The sequence below is a fragment of the Spermophilus citellus genome (genome assembly GCF_964194105.1).
Source record: "Spermophilus citellus genome assembly, chromosome: 3".
In the NCBI taxonomy this organism is placed as follows: Eukaryota; Metazoa; Chordata; class Mammalia; order Rodentia; family Sciuridae; genus Spermophilus; species Spermophilus citellus.
In genome coordinates, this window is record NC_138184.1 from 10570038 (window position 1) to 10588559 (window position 18522).

The 18522-nt window shown below is 41.1% G+C and overlaps 2 long non-coding RNA genes across 3 annotated transcripts in view; one reads left to right on the forward strand and one right to left on the reverse strand.

The window, feature by feature from the left end:
• The window catches only part of LOC308644473, a 28391-nt gene extending 27710 nt beyond the window's left edge, over positions 1 to 681 (reverse strand). Inside the window, exon 1 of the long non-coding RNA XR_014021016.1 lies at positions 545 to 681. This is a non-coding gene — a long non-coding RNA (uncharacterized lncRNA). The remainder of the gene's footprint in view (positions 1 to 544) is intronic.
• LOC308644471 lies at positions 188 to 14347 on the forward strand. Of its 2 annotated transcripts, XR_014021012.1 has the most exons (5): positions 188 to 1376; positions 10016 to 10181; positions 10300 to 10426; positions 10667 to 10724; positions 11980 to 14347. It is a non-coding gene; the product is annotated as an uncharacterized lncRNA (long non-coding RNA). The 2 variants fall into 2 exon arrangements; XR_014021013.1 differs by lacking the exon at positions 10016 to 10181 and having other exon boundaries at positions 206 to 1376; positions 11980 to 14346.
• The last annotated feature ends 4175 nt before the right edge of the window (positions 14348 to 18522 follow it).

Genomic DNA, 18522 nt, shown 5'->3' on the forward strand with positions numbered 1-18522 from the left:
GACCAATATGACTGAGATGTTAGTTAATGTGACCCATAAAATTGGTGATGAAAGCATTAGCTAAAAGCAAATGAAGCTTGAGGATTTATCCGTGTTTCCCCTTGGTTCCATCCTTGTCCCCTTGAAGCTGACATTTTACTTTTGCCTGCGGTGGGGCAGTACTGGGGATTGAACCCAGGGGTACTTTACCACTCAGCTGCATCTCTAATCCTTGTTATATTTTGAGACAGGGTGTTGGCAAGTTGCCAAAGCTGGTCCCAAATTTCTGATCCTCTTGCCTCAGTCTCCTGAATCACTGGGATTATAGGCCTGAGTCACCATGCCTGGTATTTTAGTTTTGATCCTATGTGCTATTATTTTTTTCAGACTCATTCTGTATTTCTATAACCTGTTATTGCTTTCCTAGTATCTATCAAAGAGAGTAGGAATTCCAATTGCCTTAGAAGTGTCCTAACCTTTTACAAAGTTTTATAGGGGCACATGGAAAGAATGATCTGAAATACCCTTCTGGAGTAAACACACCTGACAATTTTAAAGAACATACCTTATAGGTGGCAGTTGGTTGAGAAGAGTTTCTGATCTCAGACTTGGCCAGCAAAGTTCACACTTCCTGCCAGAATCAAAGTGCCAGATGTGCAGATTGAGGAAGGGATGGTTTAGGCCTCAACGCTGGCAACGGTCAAGATCAAACTCGAGGCTGACTGTATTATATACGCTGACGTCACTTTTAAGTGTCTGTGATTCTAAGTGATCCTAAAAGAACATCACAGTTCCATGAATGGCCTTCATGCCTTAATGCCAAGCCCCTGACCCGGTGGAGAAAAGCTGGCTCTCCTTTCAGTTCTGGCCTTGCTCCCCTCTCGCTTTGCACAAGTGGGTCGCTCCAAGTGAAAACAGCCTGGAACTACTTGCCCACGCGGTGCCAGTCTTCTTTCTGGGATAGGAACAAATTCTTAAAATGCCAATATGTTAGGGCTGAGGTGTGGCTCAGTGGTGGAGCGCCTGCTTAACGCGCTGAAGCTCAGGATTCCTTCCTCGCCCCTTCCTCAGGGTTGGGAGGGACTGGCCTTGACCGCTCGGAAGAAGGCCGGCAAGCGGGCTGGGTCACGGGAGGTTCGCCTACACGTCACTTAGGTGAAGGGGCGTGGCCTCAGCTATTGTCCAATCAGATGCGCCTCTGGGAGGGGCGGGGAGTCGCTACGCAACGTCGCTTGGGCTTTGGTCCTGGGCTTCTGTCGGCTCTTGTGAAGGGTCTTTCCGGCCGGTCGCCACCTTAGGTCCTTCTGCCAGCAGCTTCCGCCCTCTGTAACCTGGTGACCTGAGGCTCCGGGAGCCGTGGGAGGACGCCGGGCAGGACGCCCCGGAAGCCGGAAATGGTGAGTGTCGGGGCCGGGAGTCGGGAATCCGGCTGGCGCAGTCGAAACCCGCAGGAAATGGAGGGCCTCCGGGCGCAAGCTCCGAGTTTGCCGCCAGGTCCACCGCTGGCCCCGCTCGGCCCGAGAATGGGGCTGGACTGGCATCTGGGACCCCAGCGACCTGTCCTGTCCCTGTGCGGCCCGTTAGCTTGGTCAGGAGCCTTCTCTGGGCAGCTCCGCGACTGCGGAGTGTCACGGGAGACTCCGACTCTGTGGGGGGTTCTTGCCGTGGAGGAGGTGGGGTGTGCAGGGCCGCAGTCCCTCCGTTCCCCCCAAGGGGGACCCTTTTGCCCGGAGTTTTCCAAATGTAGGGGAAGTCTCAAATCTAGGACCCTAATCCCCCCCAGGTCTTCCTAGGGCTGGCAGTAAATCCCTAGATTTCCAATACCCTTTCCAAGTTCCCAAATGGTAACTTCCCTCTCTCATTCACAGCATCGAGTTCAACTATTTGTCCTTTCTACACACGAAGTTTTAATTATAATTTTCCCATAGTACCATGGATGTCTGTATGTAAAGACATTTTTTCTTTTTGTTGGTTTTGTTTTCTCTGTTTGTTTGTTAGTATTTTACCTGAAAGGAAAGCAAGAGAATAACCATTTGGATCTGTTGTCTCTCAGATGCATGCGCCCCTTCTTATAATCTTTACTGGGCAGGAACATTCAAGGGAACTCCTTTGGATTGAGGTTCTTCTTTAGAAATCTTCCAGACTGATCTGCCTTTAAGTTCAGCTGTAGATCAACCCTGCCCTTCCTTGGCATTTCAACCTCTATTGATTTAATTACTACTGATACTTACAGAAAACTGAATATCTCTATTGATTTAACTACTGACATTTACAGAAAACTGAATTCGTTTATGTATTCAGTTTTGTATTCAGTTTTCTGTAAATGTCAGTAGTAGTTAAATCAGTAGAGGTTGAAAGACAATACAAAATATTTCCTAGAGTCAAGAAAGACATGAATTTCAGAATAAAACAAAAGAGTCCTAGCTTACGTTACATTTTTTTCTCCAATTATCAGAGCCTATTATATTCCATCTTTATTTTTTAGTTTTTTATATTAGGCATTGAACCCAGCAGTGTTTTACCACGGAGCTACATTCCCAGCCTCTTTTTTTTTTTTTTTTAATTTTTAGTTGTAGTTGGACACAATATCTTTATTTTATTTTTTCTGTGGTGCTGAGGATCGAACCCAGGGCTTCACACTGCGAGGCGAGCGCCCTTCCACTGAGCCACAACCCTAGCCCCCCAGCCTCTTAAAAAATAAATTTTAAAAAAATTGTAACAGGGTCTCATTAAGTTGCTGAGGCCTTGAATTTATGATCCTTCTGCTTCAGCCTCCTTAGCTGCTGGAATTATAGGTGTGTACTACCACACCTGGCTTCATCTTTATTTTTATTTCTCTTGTAGTGCCAGGGATCTAATCAAAGTCCTGTGTGTGCAGGAGCTCTACCACTGAGCTACATGCCCAGACTTTTTTATATATTTATCTTTTTGAGACAGTATTGCTAAGTTACCCAGCCTGATCTCAAACTTGTGTTCAAATATCATTAATTGTATACAAAATAATTTCCTACGTGAATGTTTTAGAGTGAACTGAAGCCTTCATTTTCTGAAAAACAACAAAAATCTGGATATTTGTAGGTTTTCTTGCTGAGTTGGCAAATGTACATTACAGTTTTCTTTCCATGAATACTAGGTTTGAGTGATTTTGCTGGATTCTTCAAACACTGGCTTTGTATCATTTAAAATATCAATGGAGGAAGAGAGATGTAGCTCAGTCAGAGTGTGTACCTTGCATGGGCAAGGCCCTGGGTTCCATCCCTAGCATCACACACATGAAAAAAATCAGCGGTGAACTTCAGAACTATGAGTTAAATAAAACCTCTTTTCTTTATATAGCTAATTAGATTATCAATGGTTGTTCAAAGCTACTTGTTGACTCAGAGGCAGAAGCCCAAGGCCAGTGATACTGAGTTAAGGCTACCTTTGAGCCTGCAGAGGGAAGTAATGGAAGATCAAACTGGTTCTTTCTGGGGATTGTCCCCTGGCAGGTGTCCTGCCTGCTCACACCCACCTAGGAAAGAGCTCTTTGTATTAAGTAAAGATGCAGAGCACTGGAAAACTGGGCATCCACATGCATGATAGGTGACAGAGGCTCATTCTTGGGTCTGTATATAGATCCTTTTGAATTTTGTGTCCAGAAATTTGTTGCACATACAGTGTTAATTGTGCATACTGGGAAAATCAGTGAGGATCAGGATTTCTATGTTTTGGAAAAACTGTTAATAAATTTGGGGATTTATTTGATTCAAACCCTAAACTGAATCCAACTGAGAGTTTTCTCACTTATGAGAACAGGCTTATGTGGGATGGGAGGTATTTCCTTGCCATCTAGGAAGAGGACTCCATTCCTGTGGCTGCCCAGGTACCCTGCCCTCCATCTCCAGGGATTGACCTATGCTAGGAGTTATATTTAAATTATGAAAGGCCACCCCAGACTTGGGAATGTTTTAACCCTCAGTATGTGGTTTTTCCTTATGAATGAATGGGAAACAGTTTGCTTATCTGAACAGATTCAGTGTTGCATTTATTTGTTATTTTGACTCCTTCATGGGATATTGCTTTCTTTTAACATAGTTTCCTTAAACTTTGTAATTTTATTCCTTCTGTTATGTGTAAATTTTAGTTTCTTGTTTGAATCTGTAGATTAAGAGACATGTTAGTCAAGGAAATTCTGGAACAGCACAATTTTTGACACTTTTAGGTATGAGAGACTCAGTGATGGGAGGATGTATTTTAAGTTCTCAGGTGAATTTTTCTTTCTTTAGATCATTTTTTGGGGCTGAGGATATGGCTCAATGGTAGAGCACTTGCCTAGCATACTCAGGGCCCTGGATCTGATCTCCAGCAACACACACAAAATCGTTTTAGAAGCCAAAGTCAATAGAGTATTGAGTTGGGGGTATAGCTCAGTGGCAGAGAGCTTACTTAGCAAGTGGGAAGCTCTGTTTTCTGCCCACCCCTCCGCACTGCAAAACAAAAAATTTTTTAAAAAGAGTATTAAACAGTAACACAAAGCATTGTGTACATAAATTTATCTTAATTTACAGTAAATAATGCAGGGAGATTTATAAAACCCTCAAGAGGGAAGTCTGACTTGAGAGGACTCACTACCACATATCCTGTGCTCCTGCTCTAACTTTTCCAACAAAAACCCTTTTGGGAGCTGGGTTGTGGCTCAGCGGTAGAGCACTTGCCTGGCATGCGCAAGGCCCTGGGTTCGATTCTCAACACCACATAAAATAAATAAATAAACAAAATAAATAAATAAAATAAATAAACAAAATAAAGGTATTGTGAACACTAAAAAATAAATATTTAAGAAAGCCCTTTTGTTAATTCCTTGTGCATTTTCTCTGTTTTTTAATGTAAAAATAAGCAGTTGGGAATGCATATTCTCCCTGTCTCTGTTCTTCATTGTATGAGTAGTCAGACTCTAGTGTTTTTTTTGTGTGTGGTTCTGGGGATCGAACTCAAGGCCTTGTGTATGCAAGGCAAGCACTCTACCAACTAAGCTGTATCTCCAGTTCTTGCGGTTGTTTTTTGGTTTGCTTGTTTTGCAGTACTGGAGATCCATCCCTGGGCCTTGCACACTCAGCTGCATCCTTAGCTCTTTTTATTTTGTGACAGGGTATGACCAAGTTGCCCAGAATGGCCTTGAACTTATGATCCTCTGGACTCAGCTTCTGGGTCTCAGCTTCCAGAGTAGCTGTGGTTACAGGTTTATGCTGTTGCATCTGGCCAGACTCCAGTTTCTGATGTGTGATTGCTGAGACTAAAGCCTCTGTCTTTATTCTTCCCTTGCATCCATTCCTGGACCAACTTCCCAGAAAGCTTGGGGCTCCCTTCTCTGGCTTAGCCCCTGGAACTCCCATCCATCCCCAACCACAATTAAATTGCAGGCCAGGCTGCTGTTTTCCTCTCAAGCCATTACACACCTTGCTCTTCCCCAGAGACCTGAATCACTGCCTTATGACAATGTACCACTTTTGGGGGAGCTCACTTGAGCTGTGCTGCTCTGGGTGGAATAGCTGAGCCTTCTCAAACCAGGATGAAGCTAAGAAGGTAGATTTTTTTTTTTTTTTTTTTTTTTTTGGTGCTGGGGATGAAACACGGGGCTTCATACATGCTAGGCAAACCACTGAGCCATACCCCCTGCCTGATTTGGCAGTTTTGATAAGATATTGGCATTTAGAAGCAGGAATGTTGGGTGGGGGGCCCTCCTTAATTCTGTCTTGGGTGATGTCTTAGCCAGATTCTGTCTGTATCTTCAGGATGAAAGCCAGGGTGGCCTTGGTATGGGTGGGAGTTGTGAGGGTGGAAATATTTCCTGGGCAAAAGGTGGACCCACCGGACTGAGGTTGTGACTCAGTGGTAGAGCGCTTGCCTAGCATGTGTGAGGCCCTGGATTTGATTCTCAGCACCATATATAAATGAATAAATAAAATGATAGGTCCATTGACAAATACAAAAATATTTTTTTAAAAAAGGTGGGCCCATATGATGATCCTCCTCTCCACATAGAGCCTTTATTTAGAGAAAGAGAAGGGTGGGAAAACTACTAGATAGCAGGACAAATTCAGTATCCTAACAGCAGGAGGTTCACCAGGCCTTTTAAGTATTTTTGCTGCTATAGTTCCTTGGGCTACTATCATAACAAGATCCCAACTCTTGGTTTTATAGGTGACAACACTCAAACACCCCTGGGGCACTGCAGAGAGATGTTAATTCAAGTTCAGGTTCAGCATGAAGCCCTTAACCTTATAACCATTGCCATGAGGAAACCTAAAACCCTGGTGATGCCAGTGTGAGTGAATCTTAGGGAAGACAAGACAGTCCCTTTCTGTTGAGAGCCACAGCCGAAGGGGCCCCAGCAAACTTCCAGCTGCCAGCAAACTTCCAGCTGCCAGCTGATGATTGGCTCACAGCAGCCCAGCAACTTCCAGCTGCCAACTGATTGGCTCCTCTGCGGTGATGCTCTTGGGCTGTTTCCCCGCCCTTTCAGACCACGGAGCTGCTCATTGGGGGACTTTTTGGCTCCGCCCATGCGACCCAGCCAATTGGCCTCAAGAGCAGGAGGAGTGGGGGAGGTTGAGAGGCTTGTGGGAAGCCGGTGGTGGCAGTTGGGCTCTGAAGGTTTTCCTGAAGAGCTGTTTTGTTTGGCGTGTGTGGTTAATAAAGTTTGTTTCTTTTGACAAGTGGCTCCTGAATTGTGCCCAGCCAGAGTGCGGCACCTTTCCCCTCTCCACAGAGTATCTGGAGACTTAAACCAGGAGCTAGGAGTGAGTGCATAGTGGCAGAGCATGTGCTTAGGATGCATGGTGCCCAGAATTCATGCCCAGCATAGAAAATACAGCCAGCCAGAGAAGGAAGAGAGAGAGGGAACAAAAGAAAAACATGGAAACAGTTGTCCATACTGTGACTTAATTGGAAATCCAGAGTGTACTCCCAAGTATTTACACAACTAAATAGATAAAATAGCACTGATTGCTTTTTTTTCTCTGCAAGGTAAGTTCTGAATTCATATCTGCTATACGCACTAATTGGCAATCCTTTATGTGATTAATCTACACAAGACTCTAATTACATTATATCTCGGGATCCCATTAACTGTAAGCGAGGTTTACTCTATAATCTTTGAAGAGTAATGGGTTATAAAATAGAGGAGAAACAGACATGTCTTCCCTTAAGATAGGAGGAGGGTTTAATAAAACTAGAAATCAAAGGAATAGAATACCGGGTATTTGCCCACGATGCCGTAGAGGGAGACATTGGGCTAATGAATGCCGTTCTCAAACCACCATAGAAGGTACTCCCTTATCAAAAAACGGACAAGGATCAGGTATTTACCCACGATATCGTGGAGAAAGGCATCAGGCTTCATTGCCAAAAAACGGCAACTCCTTTTAAAATGTCCTGTTTGATTACAATTATAGCATGTTTTTGGCCTGGCATCTAAAGCCTGTTGTACTGCTGCTAAGACTTGCCCTTGTTCATTAATGTCTCTACATAATTTAATATATGTGTTTAAATCTTCATGTCTCCATGGTCTAATGACCTCTCTGCAGCAACGATTTGCTTGGTCATAAGCCAGTTGTTTTATAAATGGCATTGCCTGTTCTGTATCTCCAAATATTCTAGAAGCTGTCTGAATAAGCCTATCTACAAATTCAGCGTAAGGTTCATTAGTTCCTTGTATTACCTTAGATAATTGACCTTGTAAATCTCCATGCCCCTGTAAAGTTTTCCATGCCCTAACTGCATCTACAGCAATTTGTGCGTATAAGCCAGGATCATATTCAATTTGTTGTCTTTGACCCTCATAAGGTCCCTTTCCTAATAACATATCTAGATTTCTTTGAGGGTAACCGCTGCTGCATTTCGCCTAGCTGTCTCCATGCAAAATTCCTCATTGGCAACCTTCCATAACAAATATTGTCCTCCATTTAGCACAGATCAACACATGTTAGCCCAATCTGCTGGTGTCATCCCCAAGTTGGTAATAGATTCGACCATACTTATGGTAAAGGGTGCTTGTGGACCATAGGTTGTTACAGCCTCCTTTAATTGCTTTACTGTTTTGAAATCTAAAGCACGGTGAATTCGTTGCCCTCCTGCCTGCTCAAGTACAGGGCATGCTAATCTTTGGGGTCCTGCCTCAGGATTCCGTCCATCAACTACGGGAGTTGAGGGTCGCTCAGCTGTAGATGGAGCTGTTGGTTGAATTACGCCCTCTGGTGATACAACGGAGTTAGTAGCAGCCTTTTGTTGTGGCCTTTTTCCTAATAACCCCTTTTCCTTTAAATTTTCTTCCTCTGTCTGACTAGCTCGAGAGAACTTCTCTTTTGCTTGATCTAAAATGTCTTTCTCCATGGTCTGAACCTCTAACAATTTACTTAACACCTTTTCGGTTTGTTTTTTACTAATTTCTAATCTACTATAAAGATAACGCAACCCAATAAGATAACACAAAACAAAACCGCAACTGAATGAAACAAAAATGGAATAAAAATTCGCTGTATCAATTTTCTCTTCCTTGGGGCTGACAAACTTCAAACCTTGAGCCAACTATTTTTCCCAGTTTGCCTGAGAAATTTCTAGGGATAGGCAGCTTGAAATAAAAACAAAATAAATCAAAACAAGAACACATTGTTTTTTGAAATGGTCACCCATTCTCTCGCCTTCCCTCAGGGGCGAGCAATTTCACTTACCTCCAAGTTTCAGACGTTCCGCATACGGACCACCAAATGCCAATGTCTTGGCTGGGCACAGAATCATGAGCCACCACAGCTTTGTAGATTCAAACAGCAATTCTTTATTCCCGAACTCACACCGGCCTCTACACACACATTCTGGGGAAACCCCAGTTCTGCCACCGCCCAATTCACCTACTCCACGAGGCTTTCTTTTCCAATACTTTCTGAATCTCAAGGGGAACTCAACAGGAACTCAAGGATCGGGCGGGAACTCAAGGATCGGGCATGCCTGAGGCAGCAGGATACGCCCTATTCCCCTGCAGGGTACACCTTAAACCTGGAACTTCCCTAAACTCAAGGATGGGATACTTCCTAAAATCTGCAGGATACACCCTAAACCTGGATCCACCCTCATCCTTGAGCAGGGTCACCTTTCTCAAACACACATGCAATGTCACAGCGAATTTCCAAGGCAAGTCCATTTAACATGGGATACGCTGGCAAGGAAATTTCGATGCGTCATTCCTATTTGGCAATGGCCCTCAGCAGTTTTTTTGTACAGCATCTCTCTTATTTCTCCAAGATTCTGGATTCTGCCATTAGAGAGCAATAAAACTTGTACTATGACCACAATTTAAACATAGAGATTGATTCTATGTGTTCTTGGTGCTAGGATTAGAATTCTGATCCCCACATTCACTTACCATAAATGTTTAGAAACCACAGAATTATATGTGAAATTCTTTTTTTCAAATATTTTTTAGTGTTGATGGACCTTTATTTTATTCATTTATTTATATTTGGTGCTGAGAATTGAACCCAGTGCCTCACACATGTGAGGCAAGCACTCTTCCACTTAGCCACAACCCCAGGCCCAGTGAAAATTTTTTTTTTTTTATTGAGTATTGAACCCCAAGGTGCTTCAACACTAGGCAGCATCCCCAGCCCCTTTTAGGTTTTTTTTTTTTTTAATTTTTTTTTTTAGCTGTAGATGGACACATAGTATCTTTGTTTATTAATTTATTTTTTATGTGGTGCTGAGGCTCGAACCCAGTGCCTCACATGTGCGAGGCAAGCGTTCTACCACTGAGCTACAGCCCCAGCCCCCTTTTATTTACTTATTTTTTAATTTTTTTTTTTTTAGAGAGAGAGAGAGAGAGAATTTTAATATTTATTGTTTAGTTTTTCGGCGGACACAACATCTTTGTTTGTACGTGGTGCTGAGGATCGAACCCGGGCTGCACACATGCCAGGCGAGCGCGCTACCGCTTGAGCCACATCCCCAGCCCTTATTTTTTAATTTTTAAAATACCTTATTTTATTTATTTTTATGTGGTGCTGAGGATCGAACTCAGGGCCTCGTGCATCCATGCGAGCGTTCTACCGCTGAGCCACAACCTCTGCCCCCTTTTTAGTTTTTATTTGGAGACAGGGTCTTGCTAAGTTGCTGAGGCTGGCTTTGAATTTGCAATCCTCCTGCCTCAGCCTCCCAAGCTGCTGGGATTACAGGTATGTACCACCATGTATGATTTATGAATTAAATGAATATGAATTAAATATGAATTAAATGCAGACCTTCTTTACTATAGTTCACCTTTCCTCTGTAAACATGTCTGGGATGTTTCAGGACTCAGTGACCTTTGAGGATGTGGTTGTGAACTTCACTGTGGATGAATGGGCTATGTTGGATCATGCCCAGCGAGAACTCTACAGAGATGTTGTTGGGGAAATCTTTATGAGCTTGGCCTTTATAGGTAAGGAAGACAATTTTTCTTTACTTAATTAAAGAGCAAGTGTTTCTTGCCCATCAGTGATGTTCATGATTTGAAACGTGGAAAGGAAATACTGTGGTAAATAAACTGGCATGGTTGCAACTCATCAGAAACTTAGAGTCTAATATAATATGTTTCCTTTTAAGTTGTAATAATTAATGATTCTGACATTTTCTCTAAGTTATAATAATTCATAATGGTTTTTCTGGCTCTACTTTCTAGGGGGAAAATGGGATCAGAACATTGAAGATTGGTATAGAAATCAGGGGAGAAATTTAAGGTAATTTACAATGAAAGGAGAAAGCAGTCTTACCAAAGCATCTTAATATGTCCTAGAGGTTTTTTGTTGTTGTTTGTTTTGTTTTGTTTTGTTTTTGTTTTTTGGTCCCAGGGATTCAACTCAGGAGCACTCTACCACTGAGCCACATCCCCAGACCTATTTTATATTTTATTTAGAGACAGGGTTTCACTGAGTTGCTTAGTACCTTGTCATTGCTGAGGCTGGTTTTGAACTTGTGATCCTCCTGTCTCAGACTCCCAAGCCGCTGGGATTACAGACATGTAACACCGAGCCCAGCTGTCATAGAGTTTTTTATGTAAGTAAATAAATAAGCCCCTCTCCAAATTTTATGTATTCAGAAAAATTTCACCTATATATGTATTCAAGTGTGAAGTTCGATGTTTGAAAAATAGAAACCATTTATTAGAGTCTGCAAATATCACTGAGTATTGCTGTTTTAATTAATAGATGAGATTAAGTCCTCTTGCAGACCATTCAATCTGTTCATTTTCAAATAATTTAGACAGGGCAGAAAACCCTCACTTTCTCTGATAACAATAAAAATGTCAGTTTACATAATCCCAGTGGCTCAGGGGGCTGAGGCAGGAGGATCACAGGTTCAAAGCCAGCCTCAGCAACTTAGAAAGGCCCTAAGAAACTTAGTGAGACCCTGTCTCATTATAAAAAAAAGGTCTGGGCATGGCGGCAGGAAAGATGATGGAAGAGATGGACATCATTACCCTAGGTATATGTATGACTGTGCGTATGCTGCAATGCTACATCGTGTACAACCAGAGAAATGAAAAGTGCTGTAATTGTGTACAATGAATCAAAATGCATTTTGTTGTCACATACCTAATTAAAATAAATAAATAAATAATAATTTTTTAAAAAAGGTCTGGGGATGTGGCTCAGTGCTTAAGTGCCTCTGGGTTCAATTCCTGGACCAAAAAAAGGAAAAAAAAAAAAAAAAAAAAAGAGTTGGGCATGTGTGGTGAGGCACTGGATTCTTTTTTTTTTTTTTTTAATAACTTTATTTATTTATTTTTATGTGGTGCTGAGGATCAAACCCAGTGCCTCATACCTGGGACGCAAGCGCTCTGCCATTGAGCCACAATCTCAGCCCTGAGGCACTGGATTCTATTCTCTGCACCACATATAATAAACTTTTTTTAAAAGTAAGTTTAATACATATCAAAAATGTATAAAGGTAAATTGTTAGTAGTTAATATGTTCTTTTTTTTTTTTTAAACAGTAATCATATTATAGAGAGAATCAGAGAAAGTGAAGAAAATAGTCAATGTGGAGATATCTTCACCCAGATTCCAGATCATAATCTGAACAAGAAAATCCCAACTGGAGTAAAATTACATGAATGTAGTGTGTGTGGGATAGTCTTTATGCCTCGTGCATCCCTTAACAGTCCAATCGGATCCCACACTGGACAGGAATTGTTTGAATATCAGGACTATGAAGGAAAGCCATATAAGTGTAAGCAATGTGAGAAAGCCTCAAGTTACTATTGCTCTTTGCAAATTGATGACAGCAGTCATGCTGGAGAGAAACCTTATGAGTGTCAGGAGCAGGAGAAAACCTTCATTTCCCTCACTAGCCTCGGAGGATATGTGATAACACATGCCGGAGGTGGACCACATAAATGCAGCATGTGTGGAAAAGGCTTCCAGTATCCCAGTTCACTTAGAGTACATGAACGGACTCACACTGGAGAGAAGCCATATCAGTGTAAACAGTGTGGGAAAGCCTTCAGCTGCTTGGCTTCAGTTCGAAGACATCAAAGAACTCACACTGGAGAGAAACCCTATCAATGTAAAGAGTGTGGGAAGGCTTTTAGTTCACTCTCAGGCCTTCAAGGACACATGATAAGGCACACTGGAGGTGGACCTTATAAATGTAAGGAATGTGGAAAAGCCTTCAACTCTCCTAGTGCACTTAGAAAACATGAAAGAACTCACACTGGAGAGAAACCTTATCCATGTAAACATTGTGGCAAAGCCTTCATTTGTTCAACTTCAGTTCGAAAACATGAAAGGAGTCACACAGGAGAAAAACCCTATGAATGTAAGCAGTGTGGGAAAGCCTACATTTCTCTCTCAGGCCTTCAAGGACACATGATAAGACACACTGGAGTTGGTCCTTATAAATGTAAATTTTGTGGGAAAGCCTTTGGCTTTCCCAGTGCAGTTCTAAGGCATGAAAGTGCTCATGTTGTTTAGAGTTCTGTTGCTAAAGAGTGTGGGGAAGCCTTCATTTCTTCTTCAGACATTTCAGGACAAGTAATCACATACACTGGATGATACTATAAATTAAATGTAAGGTATTCACGAAGACCTTTTCTGTCCTAGTTCACTTTCCTAGTACAGAAAGGAATTTGCACTGGAGAGAAACCCTGTGTATGTAATGAATGTGGGATAGCCTCAGACCTTCAAAAGCTTATTTGGAATGCATGCAAGGGCTTATATTGGAGAAGAATTCTTTGAATAAAAAGCAAAGTAAAATCTTCAGTTTTCCCGGTTCCTTTGAAAACATGGCAAAAATTTATGGTGAAGTCTTTAGTTTTACTTTCTGATATATGTAAGAGCTCATACTGGAGAGCAACCTTATGAAGGGAATAAATGTGGGAAAGCATATTTCTAACTGTCACACTTATGGAAGAGAGAAACCTGTGTGGAAAAACTTTTATTCATTGCACAAACTTCAGCATATGAGAGAATGCATAATGGTGAAATACCTTATGAATGCCAGGGTGTTAGAATCCCTCCATCCTTCCAGTTCAGTTCAAAGGCATATATAAGTGTTGTAGAAAAGCCTCCAATTGTCCCACATTCTGACCAAAATATGTAGGAATACAGAATGAATTCAAACTGTTCATGGTAGTATTTCAGTGTGAATCCAAAGCTTGTCTGGGTCTTTGAAAACAAATTTTTTCCCCTTTAGGTTGTTTACACTGAGATAATATTGTATTTAAAGATAATATGTCTATGTAATATTAAAGAAATATTCAAAAAATATATACAGTGAATTGAAATCCTAATTATTTTTTAAAATAACAAAAAAAATCAATTTAACAAATATTTTGAGTCCTGTGAAAATCCTATAAAGATAATATGGAAAGCTCAAGTGGAAGTTAGTTTTGTGTGTAATGCTGAAGAAAATTCCCAGCATTGAAGAAATATTGTAAAAATGGTAAAGGTATTTATTATTTTATCACTTTCCCACATTTATCATTAAAGTGGATCTGTGGACCATGGACTTCTACTCCTTTTGCAAATTAGCACAGGAGTGAGATCATTCTGTAAGTACCTGTAAATAATGAGTTTAACAGGTAATGTTTTTATTTTTAAGTCAGCTAATTTTTTTTTTTCACCATTTGGAACCATGCTGGTTCTGTGTATGAATCTGATGTGTATTTCTTATTTGCAGGTTGTCTTCATTATTACACAGTTTAGTTGTTCTGTGATTAATAGGCTACTGGAAAATGAGTTTAATTCTTGAAATTTTTTCTACTGGTTTCTTTTACCTATTTTATATATTCCAGCTTTCTTATGGGAAATGCTAATTTTAAAAAATTGGGACAAAAACAGCTTTATTCAGTTTTCCTTGTTAATAAATAGTTGTCATCAATCTATAAGTATGTGATGTTTTATTATATTCTTTTGTGAGTTTTCACTTTTTCCCCTATTGTGTTGGGTGTTATTTTCTGTATAACTTGTACATGCTCTTCCACCGAGCTACACTCCCAGCTTGATCTTAGCAGTCTTGATCTTAGTATTTAAAACATGTTACACTCAAGTGTGAGCCTCTGTGAATCAAGTGCAGGCTTCTTGGAAGAAGGGAGTTCTCACTTCTCACTCTGTCTCCCATATTTAAGGCATAGTCCTGGGTAGCTGGTAATGGAGAGAGAGTGAAGTTTGCACCTCTCAGGAGGAAAGCTCTCTCTGTGCAAACTTAAGGCAGAAAGAGTCTTGTGTTTTGGGCTGTAGAGTCTCCAACCTCCCTGAGCTGAGCCAAAGGAAGTGTGTGAGTAACCTTATTTCAAATATGGTGAACTTTCTCCTTTTTACCAAATTTACAAAGATTTCCGAAAGTGTTTATCCTGTTGCTCTGTACCCTCAGAGCTTTCCTGGAGGCTTTTCATCTGGTGATTTTCTTTTTTACACTTATCACTTTCCTTTGGGACTAATCTACAGGTTCCTCACATACTACCAGATGACAAGCCATATAAATACAATAAAATAAAGGTCCAACTACAACTAAAACAATTAAAACACACACAAAACAAACAAACAAACAAAAAACAGTGCCATAGTTTGAAAATCAGCATAGATGACAAAATCAAATCAAAACATCGGATCGGATTGGCTTTTATTTGCAATTCTAAAACAGATTCTATAAATCTGAATGTGTGCTTCGGTGAGCTGAGCAGAAGGAGTTTGGGCTTTAAAGGCAGAAAAGGGCTGAGAGAGAACAAAAGTCCCATTGTTCTGTTTAAAGTTACTTTCCACAGAAAGGTTAAAGCAAAAGGGGCTTTTTTTTTTTTTTTTTTTTTAATCACCCAGCCTAACACTGGCCCATTTGGGGATCTGGCCATTGTCTGTCTCCTGATTTTCTTGGCAGATTGGACTTGCTGACATGGAACTTGTGTATGAGTAAATCCATTTGGTGTGGTCAGCTGGACCTAGTTCAGGAGCTCAGAACAAATCAGTGGTCTTTTTTTAAAAAAAATATTTATTTTTTAGTTGTAGATGGACACAATACATTTATTTTATTTTTTTATTTTTATGTGGTGCTGAGGATCAAACCCCGGGCCTCACGTGCTAGGCAAGCACTCTACTGCTGAGCCACAACTCCAGTCCTAAACCAGTGGTCTTCTATAAACTTTATTTAATATAGGACAAGTAATAATAATGTCTACTGGAGAGAGGATGGAACTTGGAACATGGGTCGGAAACTGGAAGTTTGGGATCTGTAGCCAGCACTGGGGAGAGCGTGGTGGGGCTGAGGATTTGAGATCCTGCTCTGAGCTGGGGAGAGAGGCAGCTCCTCCCATGCACAACTCCCTTGAAGGAGTTGGCGTCACAGTGACCCTCCATGGGTCACTGCACAGTTGGGAGAAGAGGGGCTGCAGGCGGAGCTGCCCAGAGAGGATTCCGCACCAGGCCGATTTGCAGTTTTTCAAGGAAGATATACAAATGACCAAGAGCAAATGAAAAATGCTGAGTATCTTCCAATACAAAGAAATCATATATGTCTGAAATGATAGATATGTCAGTTACCCTGACGTGATCATAACATTATATGCATTTACTGAAATGTCACACCGTACCCCATAAGTATGCACAATTACTATTTTATTTATTTTAAAAATAAATATTTTTTAAAAAGATTTTGGGGCCGGGCTGGGTGGCACACACCTATAATCCCAGCAGCTCAGAAGGCTGAGATAGGAGGATGGTGAAAAAGCCAGCCTCAGCAAAGGTTAGGCACTAAGCAACTCAGTGAGACCTTGTCTTTGATAAAATACAAAATTGCACTGGGGATGTGGCTCAGTGGTTGAGTGCCCCTTAGTTCAATTCCCAGTGCCCCCTCCCAAAAAAAGAAAGATGTTGTGCTAGGGGGCGTGGTTCAGTGGTCAAGTGCTTGCCTAGTATGCTCCAGTCCTTGGGTTCAATCCCCAGCACTGATGTTGAACATTATTATCCATGAAGGAAATGGAAATTAAAACTACAATGAAGGTCTAGCATGGTGGCACACTTCTACAAACCCTGCTACTTGGGAAGCTGAGGCAGGAGGACCTCAATTTGAGGTCAGACTGAGTAATTTAAAAGCCCGCTTCAAAATAAAAAAATACAAAAAGGGCTGAAGATGTAGCTCAGTGGTAGAGCACGCCTGGGTCCAATTTCCAGTACTGCCAAAAAAAAAGAAAAAAAAAGAAACAGAAAAAAATCCACAATGAAGCCAGGTTTGGTAGCACACACTAGTAGTCCAGCTACTTTGGAGGCCAAGGTAGGAGGATCACTTGAGTTCAAGATCAGCCTGGGCAACATAGTGAGACTACTCTCCTTCCCTGTCTCAAAAAAAAAAAAAAAATGCCACTTCACAGTCACTAGGATGACTAGAATCAAAAAGATTCTGGGTTGGGGGTATAGCTCAGAGGTAAAGCACTTGTCTAACACGTGCAAGACCTTGGGTTCCATCTTTAGCACTGCCCCCTTTCAAAAAAGGGGGAGGGAATATGGTAACAAGTGATGCTGAAGATATGAAAAAAATTAGAATCCTCATGCATTGCTTGTGGGAATCTAGTACAGTAGCCTTCTTAGAAAACTGTTAGTTTCTTGGAGATTAAACATAGAAGTACTAGGAGTCCCATTCATTCCACTCTAAAAGAAATGAAATTAAATGTCCATTGAAAAACTGTACATGAATGTGTATAGCAAACTTAATAATAGTTTAAAAGAATGAAACAACCAAATGTTATAAACAGACATGAATGGATAAGCGAATGAGTTATTTGGATACTAGAAAGTTCACTGAGGTTAACAAAATGAATAAATTTGAGCCCAAAATGAAAGGGCCTATAATCCCAGTTACTCAGAGGCTGAGGCAGGAGGATCAATAGTTCCAGGCAACGTGGAAAACTTAGTAGAGTGCAAATATTAATACATACTACAACACAAATGTCACTGGAAATAATTATGACAAGTAAATAAAGTTAATTACAAAGAACACATGTGATTTTATTCCAAGTAATGAAAGCTATAGCAACAGAAAGTAAATTAATGCTGGCCTAGAGGCTTAGATAAAGAAGTGAAAAGATAGGAGATGGAGAGCTAAAGAGCATAGAGTTTCTTCTTTATTTCTTGTAGTTGTTGTTCTGGGGATGAAACCCAGGCACCTTAGTATTCTAGGCAAGCACTCTACTACTGAACTTCACCCCCCAGCCCCTAATTTTAAATTGATACATAATGATATACATTTATGGGTTACCATATGAAGGGATTTCTTTATGAGGTGTTGAAAATGTTCTAAAATGATGGTAATTAACGGAGCGTGGTGGCCTGTGCCTGGTAGTCTCAGCTACTGTAGAGAATGAAGCAGGGAACCTAGAGTTTGCTTGAGCCCAAGGAGTTCGAGGTCAATGTGGCCAACCCAGCAAGACTCTCAAAAAGCAGAATAGCCGCAGCGTGGCGTAAGAAACACGAAGATTACAAGTTCCAGGCCACCCTGGGCAATTTAGAGAGATCCTGTCACAAAAAAAAGTAAAAAGGGACTTTAGCTCAGCGGTGGGGCTCCCCAGGATTAAATCTCCAGTTTTTGTTTTTTTTAAATCGACTGCACTAATGATTGTATGTATATGTGAATATATTGAAAGCCACTGAATTCTACCCTATAATTAGATGTATTGTGTGAGTATGCATTATATAAAACTGTTCAAATAAATAAGTAAACGCCTTAGGAGTTTCGATCCAACTTAAGGTTTATTCACTGTTTTCTCTAATGGCAGAAAAAACGGGAATTAATCGCCTTATGAATATCACACCCATTTGCATTCCAAAGTTCTCTAGGTGCACAAATTGATGGATATCCATCCAGTGCAAAATGTACAGTTCATAGTTTTAATGAACATATCTCATAGCTTGTGACTTATCTAGAGAAAGTTTCTCCTCCCAGGCTAGGGCTTCGGGTTTTACCACTTAGTACCAGTACCAAGTGTTTGGGGGAAGGCTCAACCCTGTCAATTGTCAAAGACCAAATGGAGCCAGATTCTTTGTTGGATATG